Source organism: Pinus tabuliformis, chromosome 5_1, assembly GCF_031772625.1.
Source record: "Pinus tabuliformis cultivar Carrire ecotype Pingquan chromosome 5_1, CPIR1, whole genome shotgun sequence".
NCBI classification, from domain to species: Eukaryota; Viridiplantae; Streptophyta; class Pinopsida; order Pinales; family Pinaceae; genus Pinus; species Pinus tabuliformis.
This window is the reverse complement of record NC_142305.1, coordinates 771769750-771788842: the sequence shown is the minus strand read 5'-3', so window position 1 is coordinate 771788842 and position 19093 is coordinate 771769750. Positions and strand designations below refer to the sequence as shown.

The following is a 19093-nucleotide window of genomic DNA, read 5'->3' as shown; positions in this document are numbered from 1 at the left end:
TAGAGAGGATTCCACAGCCCGTATTACAGGACATATCCCAACTTTCATCAATCCGAGTAGAACTCAGGGCTCATGCAGGAAATATTGCTTATGGATGTAGAGGAAGTGGTGAAGGAAGGGCCAAGAAATAAGGCCCTAGGACCAGATGGTTTTAAATCTAATTTTTTCAAAGCTTGTTGGTCATTCAATAGGTAAAAATTTCATGCCATAATGGAGGAATCATGAAATATTCATCAAGTATGGTCATACATCAATGCTACTTTTATTACTCTTATTCAGAAGAATGGTCAATCATGTGATCCTAGTGGATTCAGGCCAATTTCCCTTTGTAATGTAATATATAAAATTATATCTTTTATGATTATGAAAATACTCAAACCCCTTCTAGATCATATCATTTCCCTGGAATGAATAGGGTTTTTGGAAGGATGTCAAATTATGGATGGAATAATCATGGCTCGTGAAGTAGTACATTCTCTAAAGAAGCTTAAAAGTATGGGCATGATCATTAAGCTAGACTTATCTAAGGCCTATGATAGGATTAACTAGAAATATTTTCTAATATCTTTAGTAGCCTTTGGGTTTTCTCACCAATGGATTAATTGGATAAAATCTCTTATTTCCACACCCTTCTTCTCAATTTCCATGAATGGACCCCCAACTTGTACATTCAGAGCTTCTCGAGGACTGCGACAAGGTGAACACTTATCCCCTTTGTTATTCATCTTAGCCGCAGAGGGTCTAGGGAGGTATATCAAAGTTATGGTAAATCAATGTTCCCTTAGAGGAATCTAGATTCTAGGCTAGATTTTTTATAACTTACCAATAGTTTGTAGTTAATATTATGCTCTTTGGTAAGCCTTACCTTAAGGAAGAAAGGGCCTTTAAAGAATTTCTGAAGGACTTTCGGGAGGCTTGAAGAACTATGATAAATGGGGAAAAATCATAGATATTCTTTTTCACTACCAAAAAACTGTTGAAAACTCATCTAGCTTGAAGGTTGGGTTTCCAGATCGACATGTTACTAGCTAGATACTTGGGTATCATGTTGGTAGTGAATTCTCTTAAGACTTCTTGTTGGTAAGATATAATGTAGAAGATCAAAAAAATATTGGACAATTGGGCATTTTTCTCTTGAATTTGGTAGGTCTTGTAACTCTTCTAAAATCAGCCCTATAGGCTCTGCATGTATATCAAATATAAGTCCTTCTAATGACAAAAACAATGTACAAGGACATCACCTCAAATTTTAGGAATTTCCTATACCAAGGAGTGACGCAGATTAGTGGTCACTGGTAGCACAAGGCAAGGTGTGTATTCCAAAAATGGGTGGGGGTCTAGGTCCATGTTATCTATAAATTATTAATAAAGCTCTAAGAGAAAATATGTGGTGATGTTAGTTACAAGGAGGGAAAAAGCTTTGGAAGAAAATATTAGACATAAAATATAGCCTATCCACTACTCTAGCAGGGAAACTTCAGACTTAGGAATACCCCTCTGGATCATCCATTTGGAATCTTGCAAATGAGAATAAGCATTTGATTCAAGCCTCATTCAATTCTAGAGAATAAAGATAGGAAAATTTCCTAGTTTTGGGAGGATGCATGGCAACAACTCCCCCACTTGGGGGATAAAGAGGACTTGAGACCCATAATTTTTTTTACAACCAATCAGGAAGCGACAAAAGTGATAGATTTATGGAAATATATCTCCCCGCAAGCCTCATGGAGAGAATGGAAATCTTGGGAGAACTGGACCAAAGACTAGGAAATTCATTCATGGCATGTCCTTGAACAATGCCTTCAGGATAAGATGTGGTGGGGTTACAAACAAAAGGCGGTGTTTACATTGTTGGAAGCCTAATATCATGAACGCTATCCATTTAGAGGTTCAACAAGAATCTCTTTAGCGAAGAATTTGGATTGACAAACTATGGCCTAATATTTCCCACTCTTTATGGATCCTTAGCAAAAGAAAGCTCTTGACATGGGAAAATCTACAGAAGAAGGGATTTATAGGTCCAACCATATGCCCCCTTTGTAGGGTGTAGGATGAAACAATGGAGCATATACTAAATACATTTCCATTTGTGGAACGCCTTTGGAATAAGGTGATTCTCCTATTTGGTTATTTGGACCAATCCCATAACGGTCCGCGTGAAACTTTAGAGAAGTGGCATCTAATGTTGTCCAAGAGCTTGTTAGTTAACAAAGCTTGAGTGTTAATTATTGGGTTTGTACTACACAATGTTTAGAAGGAGTGGAATAGGATAATATTCAAGAACCAAAAGGCTTATCAGGAGTACATATGACACATCATCAAGAAGAACCTAAAGGAAACGATTTTTTTAGAATCCTGGGGCTCAAAGGACTGGAATGTGGATCAGAATGATGTGAGAATATTGAGAGACTTGGAAATATTGTAGGAAATGGTAACCCTTGTTGAAACATGTAACTAGTATCGATCTTCATAATTATATTTGAGTCACGATGTGATGTATTTGTCAAAAGAAAGAAAAATAAATTTTATTATAAAAGAAATTGACTTATTAAAGCATGGTTTTCATTCTTGGGTCAATGATTTTTAAGTCAAAGCCTCCATTGTAGGCTTCTAAGGTTTATATCAAGTGTCCTTGTCCATGTCATAATGTAAAAGATCATTCTTGAGCTTTGTCAATCAAGGAAGAAATTTATTTTTATGTAAAATAGGTCATTTAGGTCTCCTCCACCAAGTCAGCCTTAACCTGGACAAGTAAGCCTAATTAGAGAGGCGGAAACCACTATAAAAGGGCATCAACTTGACACATTTGGAACACATCCACAACAAGTTCGATCTGTAGTTGTTGGAGGTAGAAAAAGGGTATGAAGTTCAAGGAAGACGAAGAAAACCCTAGCAAAGGAGAAGGAAGTCTTTGTCAAGAAAAAAGAAGTCAAATTCTCTCTCTCTACTCTCACATGTATGAAATTATGAAGCTACTGGGGAGTTCGAAGCTGTTGGGTTGTAGTAGGTCTGAAATTATGAAGCTGGGATGGTTGTAATTATGGATTTTAGATGGGTTGAAGCTGCTTGACAAGAAGAGACTATTGAAGTGTGATGAATCAACATGGAAGGCTGACTTGGTGGAGGAGGCAGGTCTTTTGGTCAGGTCTAAGGTCTTGGTCTATCTCAATTTGATTAGTGGAAGAGTTTGATTGGGTTCCCCCCTAGAGAGGGGTTTCAACCCTAGCTGAGTGTCTACATTTGTTGTTGTTGATCTTCATGTTTTGTTTTGATGATTGCTTAATGAAACAAAGATAAAAGAATATAAAGAGAAGATAATAAATCCACAAGAATATCACAAGTAATTATCAATATAAGAGAATTTTTCTACCTATCTAATTTTCTAACAACCTTAGGGAAGTTAGCTCGGTACCTACAACTTAACTCCTCTCCATCCAACTTTACTCAACCCCCCACTGGATTTAGAAAATTAAGTTTCAATGGGGCCTCTAAAGGAAACCTGGAACCAAATGGATATGCAGGGATCTTTAGAGATTGACAATGAAAGATTCTGAAGTTATTTGATGACAACTGCAATGTTACTAGTAACAATGTTGTTGAATTCACAACATTAGATAAAGGACTGAGAATTGTGTGGGATGAAGGTTTCTCAAGGATTTAGTTGGATGGGGACTCTCAACTTGCGATTACTACAACTCAAAAAATCATTTACGACTCTCCAATGAGAAAATTGTTTACAAGTTGGAGGCTAGAGCTCCTTGTGACTTGGGTACAACAACTGATAACAGGTTTCTCTTATGTAATCACAACTCACACTTAGAGAATTGGGAATAAAGCAACAAACTTGATAGCGAATTTGGGTAGTCAAGAATGAGATATTGATATGGTTTCACCCTCGCTGTCGCAATATTGATCTAAATGGATGGAATAACTAATTTGTGTCATGGCTAACGATGGTGTGCCTCTGATGGGGGTGAATGAGAATCCTGCTTTATTAAATTTAAATGATCCCTAATGATCATAGGTCGTATCTTAATTCTACATGTCTTTTGGTTGTATGTTTCATTTTGTCTATGGTTAGCCAGGTTGATATGACAACTTGTAATACTTTTTGGTAATTATCTACTAGCCAATAAATTTTGTAAGAACAAGGCCAACAAATTTTTGATAAACAACAAAAAAAAATTGTAAAACTTTAGCATAAATGAAAAGCTTTGATTAAAAAAAAAAAAAATTGATTTAATTTTTAACTTATAATAAATATAATCTAATTATTTTATATAATTTTTAAAATTTTTAAATAAAAATTCATAATTTAAAAAAAGTATTATGTATAAAAATTACATATCTTTATTTATATAATATTAAATAAATAAATTATTTCTTTAAAAATGGTAAATTTACATTATTTTATATTAAAAAAAACACTTCAATATTAAAAAAAAAAACTTATATATTTAAAAGTAATATTTCAATAATCCAAGAACTCTTTTATTTAAACATGAAATTTCAAGATTCGAAAGATGATTTGTGAAAGCACCTCATGTTCATCCAAAATATCATATGATAAGCTACTATAAGATTTTAAATTTTATTTAATTTTAGATTTATTTTAATTTTAGATCTATTAAGAGTTTAGAGGATCAAATCTCTTTTCATTCTAAAAAATATTTGTATCTCAGGGGGTTTGATCTCTCTCTCAGTGCTTGGTATGGATTTAGGTTGGTTTATTTTCCCTGCGTAAAGAGGCTATATTCCACATGAATACCATAATTAATACCATGTGTTCTCATAAACCCAGAACTTAAAAATCATTGGTAACTTGACCAAGTCAAATTTACCTAACTACCTAACAAATAATAATAATAACAACGCTAAAGTGAAATTTTAATTTTATTATTATAGTTTAAAGTTATTTTTATTTTAACATAAGGTTTTCATTTTTATTTTTTTTAATTTACAAGACATTACAACACCTCTATCATTCTCAACTAAAAAAACCCTATCATTACAATATTTTTTTATGATTTGAAATTAATGTTTTAAATTCATTGTCAAATTAGCTAGAGCTTAATTTTTTTATCTATCTAAATTTTAGATATATTACATTTGAGTTATTTTTACGCCGTAAGACGTTCCCCTATGAAATCAACTTCCCTTTTATTTTACCTGTCTTCTTATGATCTTTCTGATATGATTTTAGACGATTAAAATGTTTGGCACCGTTGATCAAAAATCTGGTTATAACTATCGTGTGATAGAACAGAGCTGGCCTCAATACTTGTAAGATGAGGTGGGGCGCAACTACTGGTAAGGAGTTGTTCAACCCTTAGAGCTTCCATCTTTTGCTCAATCTTAGGTATGCATTAAAGCTCTCTTACAACATGCTTGCCAATCCCAACAACTACCAACATCAAATGATTATATGTTTTTTTTCTTCGAAAAGTCTTCCTTGTTTTCTTTTGGTTTCCTATGCCCAATCCAATATTCAGATTTTGGGCCCTCTGGATTAGGGTTTTCAAAAAAAGTATGCCAGCATATAAACTTGGTACTTGTTTTTGCCTCTGGGCTTGCAAATAGATTACATCCTCGAAGACAATCCGAGAGCCACAGGTTACCTTCACCTCACATCTCAATCCACATGGATTCTTTTGAGGAGCTCTCTGAACCATTTGAAGACTAGTTCCAACAATAGAAGAAGAGCACAGATAATGGGTTCGGCCCTGAGAGCCATAAGTTACCTTCACCTCACATATCAGTCCACATGGATTCTTTTGAGGAGCTCTCTGAACCAATTGAAGATTGGTTCCACCATTAGAAGAAGAGCACAGATAATGGGTTCGACCCTCCTGTATGCATTATTAGTGATTTCTTCTTTGGATGGACTCAGAACATAGCTGCAAAGGTCGGGATACCTAGGGTAGTATTCCACCCAACTAGTGCTTTTACTTTTTCTGTCAATTATTCTCTTTGGAAATATATGCCACATGAAGAATTATCATCAGATAGTGATACATTCCATATTCCTGAATTTCCTCATCCTGTCAGTTTTTCCAAGTATCAAATCCCGCGTCATGCACGCATGTATAAGATATCTGATCCCGTCTCTGAATTCGTAAGATATGGCATGAATTTGAATGTAGAAAGCTGGGGCACTATTGTTAACACCTTCTATGATCTGGAATCTGTTTATATCGATCATCTGCGCAGGGTTTTTTCCAGTAGGCCTGTTTGGTCTGTAGGTCCTTTGCTTCCCCTTGTTGTTTTCGAGTTGAAGCAGAGAACAAATATGAGAGAGAGAGAGGGAAACCTAGTTCAATCAATGAAGCATTACAAAGGAACTTTCAATATGAGGTGGGATTAACATTTATTTGTATGTTTATATGGAATTAACGTTTACTATTTCTCAGAGTGGTGTGATATACTTCATGTTTTAATATTGTTACAACAATTGGAATTGAAGATCCGTAGGAAAAAGTTATAGAACTTTTGGACTGGAGAAGTGAGAAAAATGCAATAACAATTGTTATCCATGGGTTCTGGGGAATGGGAAAGACCACCCTTTCCAATGTTGTGTATGCAACACTGTTCGATCAAAATAATATAAAAGGATGTAAATATGCCATGGTTAGATTGTTTAAAGACATAAGAATGACTCCAAATGTAATGAAGTTTCAAAAAGATATAATAAAATATATGAGGACGGGAAGAAAGGAATATGAAGACGCTATGCCAAATATTATAACATTTGAGCATGGACAGCAAGAAATTGGTCTCTTGTTAAAAGAGGAGGTGGCCTTCATTTTTATTGACAATGTTTTTCTCTGAGAGAAGGTTGAACAAGGTTGAGATGCACTCCAACAACTTCTGCCTCAAAATATGGAGATTGCAAAAAAACTAAGGTTGCCTATCAATTCACGTGATAGTAAAGTAGCGAGAATGCACGAATAGAAAGGAATACAAACAAAATTCTATGTTATTGAAAGCCTTGTTGATGAAAAGGCAATGGAGCTTTTCAACAAAAACTGGGTGATAAGGAGAAGCAATTGCATTCCAGCCAAATGAACGAGATAGTCAAGGCATGTGGAGGAATTCCAAATCTTTTGACTGTGGTAGCAGGATTCATAAGTTCCGAAGAAAATGCAAAAAAAGCTTATAGAACAGTGATGGAAGAGAGCAAAAAAAACTGGAAGGGTGAAATTGGTGAAGATATAGAGTGCTACGTCTTTGCCTATGAAAATCTTGAAAATAGTTTGAAAGATCCATTTTTGGACATTTGTTCATTCTTTCAAGGATGGGACTGGGAAGCACTTTCAAATATTGTGGGAGAGCAAGAACTGAAAAAGCTAGAAAAAAGAGCGCTTGTCACCCTAGATGTGAAAAGCATGACTGCAAGGGTGCACGATGTCATCCTGAAAATTGGTCTCTAGAAGTCAGAGGGAGAAAGATTTAGATTCACCAGTGCAAGTGAAATTCAAGAGTTCTTAAATCATAAGGAAGATGAGGTACGCAATCTGTCAACTCACAAATATATGCCATGTACAATTTTGTTTCAAAATATGTCTCTTGATTCATATGACTGAGAAACATTTAATAAAAATGTAGGAGCTTCAAAAGATCAAAGGCTTATGGTTGAGTGAAAACAATGATCCATTCTATATACCCGCATCAAAACTCGATTTGATGTGTAAATATTTAAGATTTCTTACACTTGGACCCTTGACAAATGTAGAGGGAAACTGTAAAAGAATATTTGAAAATCTGGTTTTTTCAGTGCGCAAATTTCCCATCTTCCTTTTGATGTGTCAAAGTTAAAGGGCTTCAAGGAGTTGAGACATTTATGTTTCCAACTTGCAGATTTACAAAATCTAAGTCAGGCAAGTTTACTTCAAATATTTGGTCCTCATTATTTCTCTTCTCAATTTTCTTGGAATATCGATAAATCTATATCGTGCGTAGTTTTATTAGTTTTAATGATTTGAGAATAAATTTCATATATGCTTAATTTTCAGATGCCCTCCAATCTTAGACACATCGATTTACAATTAAATTCCCCCGGCTTCCAAATCTCTTCCAATTGTATTCAGCAACTCAGCAATTTGCGCGTACTGATTCTCAATAATGCACAATTGAAAAGATTTCCTCGTGAGCTAGGAGATATGGTAAATGGTTTACAGGAACTATATCTAGAGGAATTTCAATAACTAGAGGAATAACCATAATTGATTTCAATCCTTGGATCTCTAAGAGTGTTGAGAATCAGTTTCTGTTCTGGTCTGAGGCAAGTGCCAAAATATTTTGGATCATTGAATTCTCTGCAAGAATTCTATTTGTTCCACTATCTAGAAGCACTTCCTAGCAATCTTGAAAAGCTTACATCATTACAAAAACTTGATTTGGGCGGGTGCAAGAGTCTAAAAGCACTTCCTAGCAGTCTTGAAAAGCTTACATCATTGCAAAAAATTGATTTGTCCGGGTGAAAAAGTCTAAAAGCGCTACCTAGCCGTCTTGGAAAGCTTATATCATTGCAAGAATTGTGTTTTGACTTGTGTCAAGGTCTAGAATCTTTACCTACCAGTATTAAGGAGCTAAGACCACTAATCTTAGCTTTATTCAATAAACAAGGCCAGTCTTTAGCATTTGTCAACATCTTTTTGTTCACATGCTTACTATCTAAATGCACTGTTTGTAGAAGATTACCCTCCAATTGTTGTATCACAATTGGTGACCTCATCCTAGAGTTCTTGGGTTCGAACTTACTACAGATATTCTACATTGATAACAAACAAGTCCAAGCAAACAGTCATGAACATCAAGCTCTCAGTTCAAATATTGTATGTTCCTATTTGGGATCTGTCTAAAACAAGGGGGCTCTTCTTACAGTTTATGGCAATTCCTTGCTCCTAGTCAAAGCTTTGATTTTGTCTACATTCATGCAACTCCTCAAGCACAGTATACCTTCAATCTAATGGCGAAGAAAATAATGAGCTGTAATCCCGAGGATCTTGAAACCGAGTACCTGATGAAAGAATAATTTTCTTTCATGAAGGGGGTTGTGTCTGCACCTGTGAATTTTCCTAGTACTACATACAAGAAAGCTTTGAAGGTTAAGTGTCCCTCTTCAACTCTTTCAATATAGACAGTAGAAATGAAGTTGGGTTGCTTATTTGGAACTTGTTTTAACAATCAAGAGCTGCAATACTTCTAGTAGTCAAGAACACCATGGAAGAGAGAAGAAAAAAAACTGCAATGACCTGGAACCCATACCTACTAAGCAGAATCATGGAGGAAGGAAACCTCAACACTGAGAATATTTTAGATCTTATTTTGAACTTGTTGTTTGCGGGTCATGAGACTTATTCTATAACTTTGTCTCTTGCAATATACTTTCTGGCCCAATCTCCTAAGCCAACCAAGAAACTTAGGTATAAGAACATAACACGTGTGTAATACAAACTTTCTACTGAGGGTGTGATAAGTTGTAATATGGCCTTAATGCTTCTCTATTTTCTTTTTCATTTTTTGGGTGGGACATTGGGAGCATCTAGACATACGATGAACTATAGAGAAGTGGGGGACCAATTCAAATTTGCACTGGGTCGATTATAAACGCATGGATTTCACCCAACGGGTTCGTCTTTTGGCCTGATCACCATGATCTTCCACAAATTAAGCATTAGCGAGCAGACTAATAGTGGCATATAGGAATGTTGCATTTTCAAAACTCAAAAACTCAAAAATTATGTCTTGATGATGGGTCTTGTTTTGATAGTGGCATACAGGAATGTTGCATTTTCAAAACTCAAAAAATCAAACATTATGTCTTGATGATGGGTCTTGTTTTGGACATACAAATAAAAATGTGCATCATATTCCTGATTCATCCTCTTCAAATTCTAACCACATAAGCTTACAAAAAAGAATCATAATTTCAAGAAGCTTAAATATTACCCTACCTCTTATCCTTGCAGGTTATCAATGAAACCCTAAGGTTGTGGAACGTAGTACGCTTTGTGCACAGGAAATCCCTGCGAAAGGCCCAATACAAAGGTTTGTTGATATTCCATTTTGAAGAAATCTAACTTGCAAAAATCAAGCATTATAAACACTATGTTAGTGGCAAGTCACTAATTATATAAACATAATGTGTTGTTACTAGTATGTTTGTTTCAAACATTTAAAAAAGCTTTCAAATCTAAACTATATTTTAAGATATCAAGAATTGATGTCCCATTGTTTATTAGCAGGCAATAATACCCATGTGGGGATCTTAGATTATTATTCCATAACGAGTTGTTACATGTATGGTCTCATATTGTAGAATACAATATTCTTGCTGGATGGAAAGTTCTGCTAATATTTGAATTTGTTCACTTAGATCCATATGTCTATGACAATCCTCGTGTTTAATCCCTGGAGATGGTAGGTATTATAGGGTTGTCCAAATATTTTCTAATATTTTGTGTTGATCAATCCAAATCATATACACATGCATTCCTTCATATTAAAAGACAAGTTGTGATTCCTATGATTTTTTAGAAAGTTGGGGATAGTAAATATTTCACACCTTTTGGAGGGGGGCCAAGGCTATGCACGGGGGTAGAACTTGCAAAACTGGAGATTGTTGTTTCCTCCATCACCTCGTACTAAGCTACAGGTAAAGAATTGAATCGAGAGGCAAGAAACAATATTTGTATGTTCCAATACACTTGAATTCTTAATATAGACAAAGTAACACACACACACACACATATCTTTGGCAAAATGTCAGGAAAATAAGGGAATATAATATATGTGTCATTGGTAACATGATTTACTGCATCTGTTGATTTAATGGATGCAGATGGGAATCAGAAGAACTAGATCTCCCCCTTGTTTTCCCATTTGTGGAGTTTGGAAAGGGTCTTCTAGTTAGAGCTCAGTCTATCAGACAAAATTGATGATCAACATTCAACTTTTGAAAGATTTATATATCATATAAATGTATGCATTTATATATATGATATGAACCATATATTGATATAACCATACAAAAAGATACAGGATCAGACTGGTTAGGGTTTTCAATATTCCCATTCTTTGTACATCACCTAGCAATCTGTATCTTTATCCTGATATATAAGATAATGCTAGAAATCTATCCATTCTTTGTACATCACCTAACAATCTGTATCTTTGTCCTGATATATAAGATCATGGAAGGATATATTCATTGGTTTGTATATGATAAACAGACACAATGGGTCAAATGGTTGCCTCTGGTTGAATGGTGGTATAACACTTCCTTCCAGACTACAGCAAAAATGACCCCATTTATGGGACTTTATGGATATCAACCACTATCCATCACATCACATTTAAGAGAAAACTCTAAGGTTCAAGTAGTGGAATATCCAATCGAGCATCAACAAAAATTTCTCCAACTATGAAAGGATAACTTGACTTTGTCGCAAAATAGAATGAAACAACAAGCAGATCAACATCATAGCGAAAGAAGTTTTGATCTAGGTGACTGGGTATTTCTACTACTCGAACCATACAAACAAATTTCCCTCAAGCAAGTTAAGAAGGATAATAAATTATCACCAAATTATTATGGTCCGTGCAAGGTGTTGCAAAATATTGGTACTGTGGCATACAAATCGGAACTTCCTGCATCTTCTCGAGTGCACCCATTTTTCCATGTTTCATGCTTAAAAAAGGTTATAGGTGACAAGCTGCCAGTTCAAACAATGTTTCCAAAACTTGATGAGGAAGGAAAATTCATATTGGAACCTGAAGCAGTCATTAAAACAAGAACTCGACAGCGACGAAATCGATGAATTTCAGGGTATCTCATCAACTGAAAGAACTTACCCACTGAAGATTCCACATGAGAGGATGAGAATTTTACATAGAAGCATCCAAACCTACTCAAGCATTGAGGACAACATTTTTTTGAAGGAGAGGGGAGTGTTAGGTCCCTATAATACTAGTGTATTCCCTTATTATTATTTTCATTGTAGCCCCTTATTGTTATTGTTTTGCCCATGTTGTCCCCATATTGTTATTATTGTGCCCCATAGAAGCCCACTATTGTTATTGTTGTTCCCTTACATTATTATTGTTATGTCGGTTCTGATTATATTGTGACCCCTTAGACTCCTATATTACAAAGGAGGTCTTGTAATTTGTATCATCCAAGAATTGTTCATTTGTGTAATGTAAAGGAGGTTTCCCCATCGAAGAGGTTGATTTTGAAGTCGTTGAGCTATCTTTTCTTCTATTATGTGAGCTGGTTGCATAACAGATTGTTTGACTTCCAGGACAATTTAGCCATCAAATGAGGTAAAAAGGTTATTTTTTTATTTTAATTTTTAACGACCATGTCACACAACCTATCCAATATTTTCATGATTTCTCCAAGTGTCACCTCAAAAGGACCCATTGAAGGCATGAAGGTAGTGTTAAAACTGCACTAAAGAAGCATGTCACTCCATACATTCCCACTTCTTTGCATAATGGATTCACGTTTGTGCCACCTTAGGAAGTGTTAGTTGTGGTCTCATAATAAGCAAGGGTGGGATAAATCACATCAAGTAAATGGATCAAGAAACATTGATAATTGGTTGATGTCTTGGTCACTCATTGTCTATGCTCTTAGGAAAAAAGAATTTGGTTGTCGGTTAATTTATCTGAAGGATGCTAGCAAATTCATATTTGGTTTTCTCTCCATTCAAAAGGCTTTGGTTGGAAGTAGTCATGGATATTAATGAGCTGCGAGCTACCCTTAACACTCTCCATCAACATAATGATGATTTGAGTGCAATTCGAAAATACCTAGATGCAATTTTCAAGTGTATTTCAATACCTAAACACTCAACATGAGTCGATAACACGATTTTTTTATATGCTCACTTGCATCTAAAGTGATGGGTCGATATGTTGGAAGTAGTGATCTTTAAACTTTTGAACATTGGTCTAGGCAGATATCCACAAACTTTCTTCTATCCAATGGGCCTTATGAATGGTGCTCTTCTCTCCTCTATTTTGAAAGAATAGCCACCTGGGGAGAACTATTATGCTCCTAAGCCCCGATCAACTACTTTGTCTCCAACAATTAAGTAACATGTTTCTAGAAAATGCGTGGTTTTTATACAAAACACTATATGATATGGTACTATGTAAACTAGCACAAATATATTAATAAATGTATTTGATATACTTTGTAGGCATCAACTTAATATATGATATATTATAAATTTTATATTATAAACCATAATATTAAACCCAATATTATAAGTCCTAATTATAAACCCTAATATTAAACATTAATATATTAATTATGTATTAGTTAATTTAAATATTAATATAAATATATTAATTAATTAAATATAAATATAAATATGTATTTTTAAATCACATTTTCTATTAAGTCTAGAAAAATAAAGACAAGGTCTCACTCTAACTGGATTTGTTGGCCATTAGGTACATACAAAATAAAACTGAGAGTAATTGGACAAAACTATCTAGCTTCATATCTAGGGCCCACCAACTACAAAACTGGTCAAAAATTAGAAGACAACCAACTTGTCCCGTTACATATTTCCTTCGTTTGGGTCATTAGCATCATTGCCTTGATCATCTAAGTGATGAAAGGTATCATGGATATGAGATTCCATGTGTGCAATCTAACCTTTGAAACCATCTGTATGCTCTTGCAACCGTTATTGATTTCTTCACGGAGATGCTTGATGGTCCAAAATACACCCCTAATTATGCAAAATATCTACAAAGAAACTGATCATTTCATTATGGTCCATCTGACGAGCTTGGGAAAGTTGATCCACCAAAACTTGAAGAAGGAGAATTTGTGCTTCAATGGAGTCAAAGGGAGGTGAAAATTCCACTCGCCAAGGAGAGTCTCTTTGTGGGATTTCAAGCTCACCTTCCTCCTCCAATCCTCCCAATCGTCTATCTCCTCTACCCTAATGGCCACCCCCTCGACAGGGTCGACTACGCTGTCTGAGTACCCTAGGCTTATAAATACTCTGACTATGGGAGCAAGTAGAAGACCTTCCCCAAAATAATCACACAGTAACACTCCACTGGCCCCACTAGAGAAAACTATAGGAATTAAGCATATTGACTCCAAACTTAGTGAGGTAAATATAATGCAATCAACCCCGCTCCCCCTTCTCAGGCACCACCATGGTTAGAATTAAACAAATTAACACGACAAAGATAGTTTCAACATGGCTTGCACTTAAACCCTTCCCAAGCCTCCAAAAAACATCCAAATTATTGCATAGGGGATCAACAAATCCAACCACCACCCCTCTCCTACGTATACTAAAAGCGCATCCCAGGACACCCTCTAGGAAAAGGGGAGAGGGCTCACAAAATTTTATTGACATCCCAGTTATCCTACTACAATAAAGAAAAATAATAATAATTACCTGCGGGGTAGCTGTGAGGATCCCAACAACCTCCCAAAATGTCAACCAGGCTAAAGTCCACAATGACCCAAACTAAGGAGGGAAGTTGATATACCGAAAACTCCCATCATTTTGAATCTTCAACTGGAAACCATGCCAAGATCCCAAACTATGGGCATTGTTTCAATCAATTGCAAACCATGACCCTTGGCTGACCTTCTACAAGCAATATGAGCATCCCACCTACCAAAGAGCCAACTTATGGCTTCGAGGAGACTCATAGAGTCTAAGCCATTTCTTCTTGCAATGATACCAATTTTCATTTCCCTGCAAACATAAGATTCCATCCAAAACGCCATCCGCATCGATATAACAACAGTTGCCTCAAAAATGTTCTATGGGAATCGTCCCAATGCCCACTTCCTAACACGTTGTGACATAATGTTCACTGACTGAGAGATTAACATTCCCTCCTATCCTCGTACGATCATTGGTTCTCACCCCAGTAAGCATAATATACATATTAATATTAATATAGTAATTTAAATTAAATATTAATATATTAAAAATATATAAAATAAGTTCACACATATTAATAAATGTGATTGATATATATCTATAAACATATATCAATCAACTAAATATTAATAAATTTTACTAAACTAATTAAAAATTAAATCTTAATAAATTAATTATTAATAACTTATTATTTTAATTAATATAAATTTAATTAAATAATATAATCTCTGTGATAAACATTACTTAAACATTAATAATAACTTACTCCATGGAATGAAGGTTCTGTTTTCTTCGTCTGAAAAAGGGTAGATTCGGGGAGGAATGCGAACAACAACACATAAACATAGCTCAACGAAGCAGGATTGTAAATGACATAAGTTATAATCCAATACCTCTGAATCGAGTGAATCTAGCTACGTTTCACAGATCAATTTTTAATAAGTTAAAGAAATGAGTATATTTATGAAGATGTTTTTTTAAGTGAGTTAAGAAATGAATATATTTATGAAATTGAAAAATAATTGGTAATCTTTTTATATTATATATTTAGATAATATATTAAAAGAAATATATTTTTCTAATTTGAAATTTCAATTAAAAATTTAAATTTCTTAAACTTAATTCTAATATAAACCACACCCACAACTTAATCCTAGTATTTTAAATTATATCTATTTTTATATTATTTTTGTATTAATTTTTATGTTTTCTTAGTATCAATATTTTAAAGTGTACGTCCATGGGGCTTTGGATTGACGGTGAATGGGTGCGCTGTTAAGGCATTCCTTGCGATAGGTCATTGGTTCAATTCCCCATAAGTGCTTAGTTTAGTCTTAACATAGAAAAGAAAAATATTTTAAAGTGTACAACATTGTCCAATTGGCCACTTAAACGTATTCCATACGACAAAATACTATACTCCGACGTACTTCAAATCACGCCATGTTAAACCGCATCACGTTCGTGTGATTTTTATGCTTTTGTGGTATGGATTAGTGTTTTCTAATGTATGCCATTGTTAAGTTGGTATGAGAAACGTACGTAAGGTGAAAAAAATAAAGTTGGCATGCTAAACCTATGTAATGTGAAAAATAAAAACACTCTATGAGAAGTTGGTGGAAAAAGGTGAAACATTACATTTTGGCTCATTTTTACAGTTTTTTATGATTGTTTTTATTATTATTATTATTATTATTATTATTATTATTATTATTATTATTATTTTTTAATGTTTAATGTTGCTAAGTGTATTAGTAAATTTTGATTTAAGAATAAAAAAATAAATTAAAATATTAAAATAAAATAATTATTATTTATATTTTTTAAAGTAATTTATTGTGTTGAGAGGTGCAATCTACAGTTTATTATGATCTTGATGTGTAAGTATATCATGATCTCAAAAAATATATTTGTTAATGTTGGCCAAAACAATCACTTGAATCTTAAATTATATATATATATATAATATTATTAATGGACTAATATTAATTATGAAAATTATCTCATGTGTTTAATAACTCTTTTATCATGTCCATGAATTTATGAATTTGAACGGATCATAAATTTACCTTTAACAAAAAAATTACCGCATTAAAGTTCCAAATTAAGTAAGAATTTAAACATCTTTACTATTTACTAAAGCCAATACCATTTCTTAAATCAAAGGAAAAAGTTTAATTCAACACAAAGAATTGAACATCCTACTGCAAAATCATTTAGTGTTTCTTTTAATTAAATATTTATAAATTGAATCTTTGAAAGGATATATATATATATATATATATATATATATATATATATATATATATATATATATATATATATATATATATTAATTTGATGTAGTTTTATTATAAATTTTGTTATCATGTCATGTATAAAACATCATTAAATCTAATATTGACATTAAAATATTAATATTAATATTAAATATAATATAAATATATTATAGTATTAATATTATTAAATTTAATAACTTTGGATTAATATAATATTTAATTTGTTATATTAATATATATGGAGGGAAGAACAAAGACATAGAGTGATAGAGGTGGAGAGATATAGGGAGTGACAAGGGAGACATGGAGATAAAATGAAGGAGAGGGGAGAGGAGGAATGAAGAGAGAGAGAAAGAGAGGAGTGAGAGAAGGGTAAAAGAGAGAGGGAGACATAGAGATGTAGAAGGAAGAGAGGATAGGAGAGAGGAGGAGCGAGAGAGGGAGATAGTGACAAGGTTGGAGGGCAGAGAGAGAGAAAGAGAGAAATGGGGGGAGAGAGAAGGAGGTAGGAGAGAAAGGGAGAGAGGGGAAGGACTAGAGAGAGGACTTGAGAGGGGGGGCAGAGAGATGCAGTTGGAGGAGGAGAGAGGGAGTGAAGAAGAAATACATAGAGAGAGAAAAGTGGAGAGAGAGAGAGAGGGAGTGACAAGGGAGAGATGGAGAGAGAGTGTGTATGTTTTAGGGTGAGCTAGAAAGACAAAGAATGAGAGTTTTAACAAAAGGGGGAAAGAAGGAGAGAGGGAGGGAGACAGTGACTAAGTTGGAGGGCGAAGAGAGAGAGAAAGGGGGGTAGACATAGGGAGGTGGGAGAGAAAGGGAGAGGGGAAGGAAGAGAGATATGACATGAGTGAGGAGGAGAGAGGGAGGCGGGGAGAGAGACAAGTAAGAAGAAAGACAAAAAGAGATAAAGGTGGAGAGAGGGAGGCGGGGAGAGAGACAAGTAAGAAGAAAGACATAAAGAGATAAAGGTGGAGAGAGAGAGAGAGAGAGCAAGAGGGAAGAGAGATAGAAGGGGGAGAGAGCGAGAGAAGTGGAAGAGAGAGGTAGAGGAAGATAAAGAGGGAGGGAGAGATAGATAGATATGGAGAAAGATAGTGTATGTTTTGGGGGTGATATAGAGAGACAAAGGAGAGGCAGCGAGAGAAAAAGATATAGATAGGAGGTTAAGAGAGGGAAGAATAGAGAGATAGAGAGAGGGAGAGAAGGAGGGAGAGAAGGGGGGAGAGATAGATAAATATGGAGTGTGTGTGTGTGTTTGGGGGGTGAGATAGATAGATAAAGAAGGAGAGATAAAGGGAGATATAGATATAGATAGGGGGGGAGAGAGGGAAGAAGATTTATTGCACTAGATGCATTGATTTAAGTGTAGATGATATGATTTCTATTCCTATTTGATTGCTTGCACTAGATGCATTGCTTTCAATGTAGATGATGATTTCTAATCTTATTTGACTGCTTGCACTAGATGCATTAATTTTAGTGTATATGTTGATTTCTAATCCTATTTGATTGCTTGCTCTAGATGCATTGATTTCAGTGTAGATGGTTTTTTCTAATCCTATTTGGTTGCTTGCACTAGATGCATTGATTTCAGCATAGGTGTTGTTTTCTAATTATATTTGAATTCTTGCACTAGGTGCATGGATTTCAGTGTAGATGTTGATTTCTAGGTTTATTTGATTGCTTCCATTAGATGCATTGATTTCAATGTAGATGTTGTTTTCTAATCTTATTTGATTTCTTGCATTAGATGGATTAGATGTTGTTAATCTTGAGGTTGTAAATTATTAAAAATATTTTTCAAGATTAGATGGAGGGGGGAGAGATGGAAGAAGATTTCTTGCACTAGATGAATATATTTCAGTGTAGATGGTGGTTTCTAATCCTATTTGATTGCTTGCACTATATGCATTGATTTCATTGTAGATGTTGATTTCTAATTATATTGGATTGCTAGGACTAGATGTATTGATTTAAGTGTAGATGTTGATTTGTAATCCTATTTGATTGTTTGCACTAGATTCATTGATATCAATGTAGATGTAGATTTCTAATCCTATTTGATTGCCTGTACTCGATGCATTGATTTCAGTGTAGATGTTGATTTCTAATCTCATTTTTTATTTCAGTGTAGATGTTGTTTTCTAATCCTATTTGATTGCTTGCATTAGATGCATTAAATGTTAATCTTGAGGCTATAGATTATTAAAAAAATTATTTTTCAAGATATATTTAGTAATACCTAGAGGGACACTATTAAGAATTAATTAGTTGTCAAAAGTTGTGATACCTAGAATTAAAATGAAATAGATGTGCAAAATCAATCCTCCTGCAAAGTGCAAATTAATCCTTGACAAGATTGTCTCCCTTCTTCATCAC

At 34.3% G+C, this 19093-nt stretch overlaps 1 pseudogene; it reads left to right on the top strand.

The window, feature by feature from the left end:
• Positions 1-7061: 7061 nt before the first annotated feature.
• On the top strand, positions 7062-10940 carry LOC149167214 (steroid (22S)-hydroxylase-like; annotated as a pseudogene).
• The last annotated feature ends 8153 nt before the right edge of the window (positions 10941-19093 follow it).